This window comes from Neolamprologus multifasciatus, chromosome 3 (genome assembly GCF_963576455.1).
Source record: "Neolamprologus multifasciatus chromosome 3, fNeoMul1.2, whole genome shotgun sequence".
NCBI classification, from domain to species: Eukaryota; Metazoa; Chordata; class Actinopteri; order Cichliformes; family Cichlidae; genus Neolamprologus; species Neolamprologus multifasciatus.
This window is the reverse complement of record NC_140441.1, coordinates 31392328-31400915: the sequence shown is the minus strand read 5'-3', so window position 1 is coordinate 31400915 and position 8588 is coordinate 31392328. Positions and strand designations below refer to the sequence as shown.

The window sequence follows — 8588 nt, the reverse complement described above, 5'->3', positions numbered from 1 at the left end:
TAAGGGCCCAGCTGGTGATTATTTTAAATGGCATGGAGGCAGTTACTTTAGGCTGCACTTGTTTTCTATTTTCCCCCCCAAAATTACTGTACCTGTTTTTGACCCAAAGTCGGTACTTGGCTTTAACATTTGTAAGTTTAGTTTTGCTAAAAAATACTTGCAGACAGCAATTCAAACTCTCTAAGGATAACAATAAATTAAATGGGAGCAAAATAAAAAGAAAGTTATGAGCCATGTTTTCTCTGAGAAAAAACGTTATTGGATTTTTTTTTTGAAGATGACAAGAAGCAAGTGTGTTATCAGTAGTTGATTTTGCTGTATATTCATTTCATATTAATATTAAGAAGCAATTTAAATTACTAGTTGCAGATATCCCAGAATGCAGCTAGTTGTTCTTCTGGTATTGATTTAACATTTGGCAGTAGGCAAGTATATTCTGGTAAAGATTAAAGGACTTTGTAATAGAAACAGATGGGATAGAAGATGTGGAGCAGGGAGAGCCATAGGTTGTGGCTGTGGTGTTAATGGTGAAGGCCTGGTGCTGGCAAGTCAAATGAGAGTCCATCATTACTGTAAGAACTGAAGGTCAGAAAATTGCTAAAACTTTGAATGTGTGGCCTCCACAATCATGTGAGCTAAACCCAGTCGAGATGGTTTAGGATGAGATGGACCGCAGAGTGAAGGCAAAAGTGCCCAGCATCTATCTTATCTATCTCAAATTTTCAAATTTATGACGAATGATTTTTTTCTTTGTCAGCTTGTGTTAAGCTTTACAAAGTGCTTAATGATAGAGTTAAGGCATGCTATGTGTGTTAGAAGTCTTTTGTAATTGCAAAAACAAACATGAACATTGTTCTATTTTGTAATTTCTACAAATTTATCACCACTCACATTCCAAATAAAAAAATAAAAACAAAAGGAATTCTTACTTACTTTCTCCGTCTCCTGAAAACCAGCTACATTGGTGTCCTCATAGGTCCATAGAATAGTACAAACAAGACAGTCAGTCTCAGGTACAAGACTGTTGTCTTCAAATATAAAATGATCCCAGTGAGGAGGTTTAATTTTTGCATCCAATAGACCATCAATCTTGACTTGCACAACACATTTCTCAATAGCCAACTCAAAATGATACATGGTTTGACATGCATCATTTCCATTTCATTTGACCTCTTTTTAAAATACAAAATTTATTTAATAAAATGCAATAATGTTATTTTATGAATGAAAGTATAATTTCATAATAACCATAAATTATTGATAAGTTATCATTTAATGAAACTTCAGCTAAAAGTTGTTACTTAATTATTTTTTTTAATAAACATCAAACAAAAGAGAGAGAGAGAGAGAGAGAGAGGGGGGGGAGGGGACTGGAGTACAGTTAGCAAAGTAAAATTTATGGGCTCCTGATTATGATGACCTTCATGCCTAGGGAAAATATATATAATGCAGCTCAAGATTGTAGTAATATTAAGTATGGGCTTCAGCTGCAGACTTCAGAAAGCACTTAAACTTTGACTGTGATCTGAAGGATAGAGATGATCCTTAAGCATTCAGTGTTTATGAGCAGCATTTAAAACGTGAAGAAACTATGGACAGAAATATAAAAATGAAACCTCAGTCGTTCTAACTGTGAATACAGTAAATATTTTAATGAAGTTAGCAAATTCTCTTTTAGATGTGATCTTTTGAAACTTAAACTGTCATTGTCACTGTGTTCCTCGAAGGGATTTATGTATTAAACACTTGTCTAATATTGATGTGTCTGTTGGATCCACTGCATTGTGGAGTTTTTAAATCAATTCAACCATAAGCTTTTATGTAAAACTACTTCATAGATATTTGCTTTATCTGACTTCCAATCACCACAGACAATATATATGGTTAATATATATTGTAGGAACAACATCCAAGATCTCTTTCCAGAAAAGTATGTATATTTATACTATATAGTATATATATGCACTCTGTGTTTTTCTGTCCATATTGGACACATACATTGCAGCTCTTTGTGTTGCTACTGGTTCTAGAACAGAACTTAAATCAGGGAAGATCTCATACTGAAGGTTAGAGTCTTTACTTGAGTCTGCCCCAGAACAGTTTCTGTGTGTCATTCTTCTTCACTCTCTCCTTGCCATCCTGTCTGTACTACAGTATCCAATGAAGGCAAAATAGTTCTAAAAACATCCTCTCTATCATTTTTCAAATCATCTTTCTTCTAAAATCAGAGGTTCTCTGGGCAGATTTTTTCTTTTTTTTTTGCTATCTTGACTGATAAGTAGCCACACAAAGAAAACTGCTGATTGTTGCCCCACACCCTCGGTTTGCAGCTGGGAGTGTGACAAACTGTAGAGCAGTTCCTTTAAGAGAGAGGGTGAAATGTGCAGGAATGTGGGAGCAAAGAGATGAAGGCATTTGAAGTGAAACAATATTGCGTGAGAAAAGTAGCAGCCGGAGTCATTGAAAATGTATTGATTTAATTGTTCAAAGAAATTTGAGGTTTAAATAGTAATGAATTGTACAAGTTTTTCTAATTAAAATTTTAAACAGGTTCAGCAGACCTGAGGACTACACAAGGGTTAATGTCGGAATTTCTGAAAAGCAGATTTCAAAGAAACCTCTTATTCCTCTTTCACATTGACAGTTTTAAATTTACAGTTGCATTCTAACAGGAATGGGTGTGGATAGAGATGATGTGTATTTACTTGAATTATTCAAACCTCACATTTATGATATGATTAAAATGGCTATAATAAATAAGGAAAAATAAAGTTTCCTTTTATACATGATAGTCATATAGTCTGGTTTAGAGACTGTGTACCAGACTGTTTTGCTTTTATCTCGTTTGTTTCTGAGAAGTAAGGTTGTTCCCCTCAAATATAAGCTGACCCCCAAGGAGGAAGTTTTATTTTTGTGGATAACAGTGTGTCGAAATAGATTTCCTCGATGCATTTTCTGCAGTTTTAAATGCTTTGTTCCCCAAATTAAGGCTGACTGCTGCTTTTATTTTTAAACCTCCTGTAATAAAAAGTATTTAGGTAATAATGAAACAAAGTGTAGCATCTCAAGGAGTCCTTGAGATAGTGAAACTAAAACCTGAATTTCTGAAAAGGAGCTTTCATAGAAATTGTCACGGCCCAAGGCCAGTAGGAAAACGGACTCTAAGGCAGACAACACTCGGAGGCGCAGGGACTGAGGGTGACAAAGCTTTATTTACAGTGATGCAATTAATGTAAACAGCAAATGACAGTGAGAGGTGCTCAAAGTGCTTACCATAACTCAGAATTGCTCAGCGTAAACAAGGAATAACTCAAAAACACTCACAAGAAACCGAGGACTAGCGGCAACCTAAACAAACTTAACACATGCTAGAAACTCCACTCTGGGACATGAATTTAAATATAACGTTAACTTAGAGGCACACTATGTTTCATAACACTCTGCTTGGAGACAAACAGTTTTAACTCAGAAATTCACAATCCTTTACTTTGAAACTCATGGCTGACTTGGCATTTCTATGAAACAAAACTAGAAGGTGCACTAGAAGTGTCTGTGGGGCTGCCGTGGATTGAATGGAGAATCCAACACTGGAAATCTGTCAGTGCAGGAACTCCTGAGGGGGGGGGGGGGGGGGCAGAGGTAAGGGTTTAGTCACTGAAAAGTTGGAAGAACAGGTGTTAAACGCAGGGCATGACAAGCTGGTCCAAAAACACTCGCAGTGGCAGTAAATAGTCTTACTCATAATTATTTATGCTTTAAAAATGTGCATTTATTATTACAGAATAACAAAGAATTTTAGCATCATGCTTATTTTTTTATGCATGATTAGCAATTTATGAAAATGTTGGCTTCCCCTCCAAGAGTGCTAACGTGAGTGTGTTACTCAGCAGTTTGTCAAAGGCTGTATCTTATGATTATCAGCTTGACACAGTATAGGCTTCGACTTTTTTAATTGAAATTCAAGCGGGTCTTGTCCGATGAATATGTTGAAATGGTACAAAGGTAAGTGCTGAAATTCGAGAGGTTAAGAAAAAAAGGTAGGGTTACCCAAAACTGAAATATAACCTAAATTTCAAGATTACTTTCTTGTCTGCCGAAGACGAGGCTGGCGTGGACTCTGCTCTAAAGAAGGAATTCTGGGCCTGCTGATGGACCCATAATGAACATGTGGCATAATTATAGCAGGGTTTTTAGTGAATGTAGAAAATGGTAGTTTTACGGGTTTTAGAATTGTTTTATTTAGTTTTAGTAGATTGACAACATTTTATTACATACATTTTAAGGGTATTTTTAGAGGAGGGCATCCTTCTTCTTCATGTTAACACTTTGAGATGTACTGTCACACTAATGTGGTTTGTTTAACGATGGTGATGCAGCAGTCTGTTTTCACAGTAAGTTACTTTATGTTAGTCTGAATGTTCTGCTTTTCTTGGTTCTCAGAAACATGACTGTGAAATGTGAGGCCGTCATTAAGTTTCTGTTCCTGTCATCTTGTTGTTTCATTTTGTTTTTGTGTCTCTTTGTATGTTGATCTCAAACAGACAAGAAACGGAATTAGAAATAATTAAGACTTTAAGATTTTTAAAAATCCTTGACCCAGTTTTTTTACTTCAATGCTTCATTTAATGCACGACTTTCTAGAGTCACTATGGAGACAGTATCATCCACAGCAGCAGCACTTGTAGCTGTAATCACAAGTGTCGATCTGCAGGACCTATGACCTCTATACAGAAGTCTGACTGATAGGATTTCACCCATCAGTCCCACCTGATAATCGTAGATCCCCTGTCGGTCATGGCACTTCTTATTTTTGGGCTTAACTTTAGAGGCCTGAACAGCAGGCCCTAAGGGAAGGTTATAATTAAAAATGTTAGAGTAACCTCTAAGAGCTATTTGCACTAATAAAGACGAATAAACTTCACTGTTCCTTTACTGTGCATGATGTCTGTATTCACTTTTGTCTACAAAAAGTGAATACAGACAGTAACTTATACAATTTCTGGTGATTTTTTTTCTTTTAACGTTTTCATGATTTTCAGCTTTTCCAATCACTTACAATTTAACTTTTACTTCTCACGTGATGCTTCCATGTAGTTTAACTGAAAAAAACGTATTTGTGAACCATAATTTTCCTCTTTTTAGCTCCAAGAAAATGTTTTTCTTCCAAGAGCCTGATGAGGAATCTCATCATTCTCATTTACTCTAACCTTTCTGACACGGGGGGTGAATGTACTAGAAGTTTGGACAGATCCACCAGTAGCAATGCTAGTTGTAGTACTCAAAGGACCAGATGTTGATTTGCCAGATGTGGTGAAAAGTGGAGCAGATGAAGGGAAAGATGTAGCATTGGTAGGGATCAGTGAATTAGATGTGGAAGAAGAAGACAAAGGTGTTGAATCTGAAGGAATAGCGGTGGTTGTAGGACAATGAAATATATTCTTCTTACTGTTCTCAGACTGTTCTCAGATGCATTCAGATTTACGGGCAGCTTCTGAGTCTAGGTGAGTGACATTTGTATTTGTAGGACATTCTGTTCCAGAAAATGCTTCAGTTCCCAGCTCTGTGTGGAGTTCTCCCAAGGTCTTTGTATCCAGATATTCATCTGTGTTGTTGCCCCAGTGTGCACTTGCCAGCCATTTGTTCTGACTGTCACTGTAACAGCCGACCAGAGTACTGAAGGAATATTGATCTTGTTGTCGGGCCTGTTGTTGCTGGGCTGTGCTCCAATAACTACAAAGCCTTCTTTATTGTTTTTCTTTTTTGTTTTGTTTATGCAAAACAATTCAGAACACATCTGATGCATTCCTCCATTCAGTTCCAGCTTTGTTGAACTGGCCTTGTTGGGGAACAATGTTAGTCAATGTAAAAGTAGATATTTTTACTAAATCAGTAGAGCTATAAGAGCTTGGAAACAAGTGTCTTCTGTCAAATCATTTTATGTTTTTGTAGTCTTCATTCATAGCCTGGTGGTTGTAGTCGATACTGTCATTTGATGTTCTCATATTCGGATTGTCAGTTATGTTTTCAAGCGGTCAAAATCAAAAGGATAGATTAGTGATGCATGCATGGTTGTTGCTAAATAGATTAACAGATTAAAAGAGTTAAGTTATCACCTCAGGATAATTTATTTCAGCTGGTTTAGCTTTTTTTATTTACAGAGCAAACTGTGAGGTCCTGCACACTGTAACCAGCAGATTTCAAACACAGCACCCCCAGGCCCTTTACCTGATCTCTGGGGACTTTAATCACTTTAATCATCCTAGGATATCTGTTCAATCTGAGCCTGTCGCTGGGGAAAGTTCCACAGCTGTGGAAGACCTTGTAAGGAATTTATTTCATTTATGTATTGATCACATTGTTTATTAGTAATGCTTTAAGGTCACTGTTTTTGCATGCCTACCTCACACCCTATTCAATCGCTTAGACAGATGGTGGGGGTCTGGTAAGGAAATGGGGACATTCACACGGGAAGCCTGGCAACACAGGCAGTGAAGCCTTTTGTCTTTTCTCCACTGTAAGAAGTAGCAAGTGAGTGGTAAACTTTGGCGGAAAGACCAAAGGTAAAGCTGTATACTCCCTTGTGTTCCTGTAGGAGGTATTTAAACCCAGGGCCATGCTGGGCTCAGGTAGAGACTCTGCCGATCCTCTGCCCCGCAATGATGGCTGCTCTCACCAAGCTTGGTTTCTGTTCTTTGTTTTGATTAAAGAATGTTAGCTATCGCTCACCGCTTGTCCGCAGGCTTTATTGAATGGAAAACTTCTTCTACAACCTTCAGTGTAGACCTCCCATCCCAAGGACCTCAGCAGCTACAGGCCAGTAGCCCTGACATCACATCTGATGAAGACCCTCAAGAGGTTGGTTCTAAACCATCTGCGCCCCCTGGTGAGGTCTTCATTGGATCCGCTGCAGTTTGCTTACCAGCCTGGAATTGGGGTGGAGGACGCCATCATCTACCACCTGCACCGAGCTCTGACTCACCTGGAGAAGCCTGGAAGCACTGTGAGGATCATGTTCTTTGATTTCTCCAGTGCTTTTAACACCATCCAGCCACGACTTCTGAGGGACAAGCTGGAGCTATCGGGAGTGGACCACCACATGTCCAAGTGGATACTGGACTACCTCACAGACCGCCCACAGTATGTGGGGTCACAGGGCTGTGTCTCTGATACGCTGGTCTGCAGTACAGGGGCCCAATAGGGAACGGTGCTGGCACCGTCCCTTTTTACCCTCTACACTACAGACTTCATCAACTCCCCACGCTGCCACCTACAGAAGTTCTCTCACGACTCTGCCATAGTCGGCCTCATCACAGGTGAGGACGACTCAGAGTACAGACAGCTGAGAAAATGAGGTTGGATAAACTCATCAGGAAGGCCAGCTCTGTTCTGGGATGCACCCTGGACCCAGTGCAGGTGGTGGGAGACAGAAGGACTCTGGCCAAAATAACATCTCTGATGGACAGAGTCTCCCACCCCATGCATGTAAATGTTGCTGAACTGCAGAGCTCCTTCAGTGACAGACTGCTGCATCCTGGATGCATGAAGGAGCGTTTCCACAGGTCCTTCCTCCCTGCAGCTGTCAGACTGTACAATCTGAACTGCTCCCAACAATCATAGATGATCAGCTTGTATCTGCTTTGGTTCAGGATATTCACTCCCTCCAAAATTCCTGAGATGTGTGGTGGAGTGTTTTGAAGAAAAAACCCATTACAGTCTTCCACTGATGTCACCACTCGAGATTCTGTGGCAGGGGTCATAAATAGTGATGGGATTTCCGGCTCTGTATAGAGAACCGGCTCTTTCGGCTCGGCTCACTTCAGGTTGTTTTGTTGCTTTAATTAATTTATTATTAACAATAATATAAAATTATGCACAAAAGGAATTACTAATGTAAAAAAAAAGTGGTTTTATTTATATATGTTTATATATAAATATATGCGGTGGCCCCAATACACAAAGCACGTACAAACTCCAAAACACATTTCTAGCTTTAACTGAACTTCCAAAACAGAGCTACCTAGAACACTTAAATTACACAACTGAAAGCATGTGTGTATTGTTTGTGTATTTATACACAAGCACTCATATATAAGCAAATAATTTAAAAAAAATGTTCATTTACCTGTTACTACCACACACCAAATCCGGTCGTTGGTACTTCCTGGCTTGTGTAGCCACTAGGTGACAAAAGCTCAACACTGCCCCTAGCATCCGGGATCACTTCTGTTGAGTTTTTATGTATTTTGGAGTTCGTACGTGATTTGAAGTTTGTATGTGCTTTGTCTGTAGGGGCCACCGTAAATATACTTTTATTTATTCACTCCACAGAAAATATAATAAATAAATCATATAATACAAAAACCAACTATTCACAGTTCAACTTTTAACTATTTAAATTTTCAGCTTTTTCCTTTTAAACAAATTTAAAGTGAAACAACACAAAACACTGTAAACCACAACACAATTAAATATAAATGTAAATATGAAAACAAAAAGAACATGCATATTCTCTGTCATATGGGCCTGCATGAATAAACTTTCTGAATCCTTTATCATCTGCAACTGAAAATAGTTGTGGATGATTACTA

At 38.4% G+C, this 8588-nt stretch overlaps 1 pseudogene; it reads right to left on the bottom strand.

Moving 5' to 3' along the window:
• Positions 1 to 4927: 4927 nt before the first annotated feature.
• Positions 4928 to 8037, bottom strand: LOC146522566 (uncharacterized; annotated as a pseudogene).
• Between the last annotated feature and the right edge of the window lie 551 nt (positions 8038 to 8588).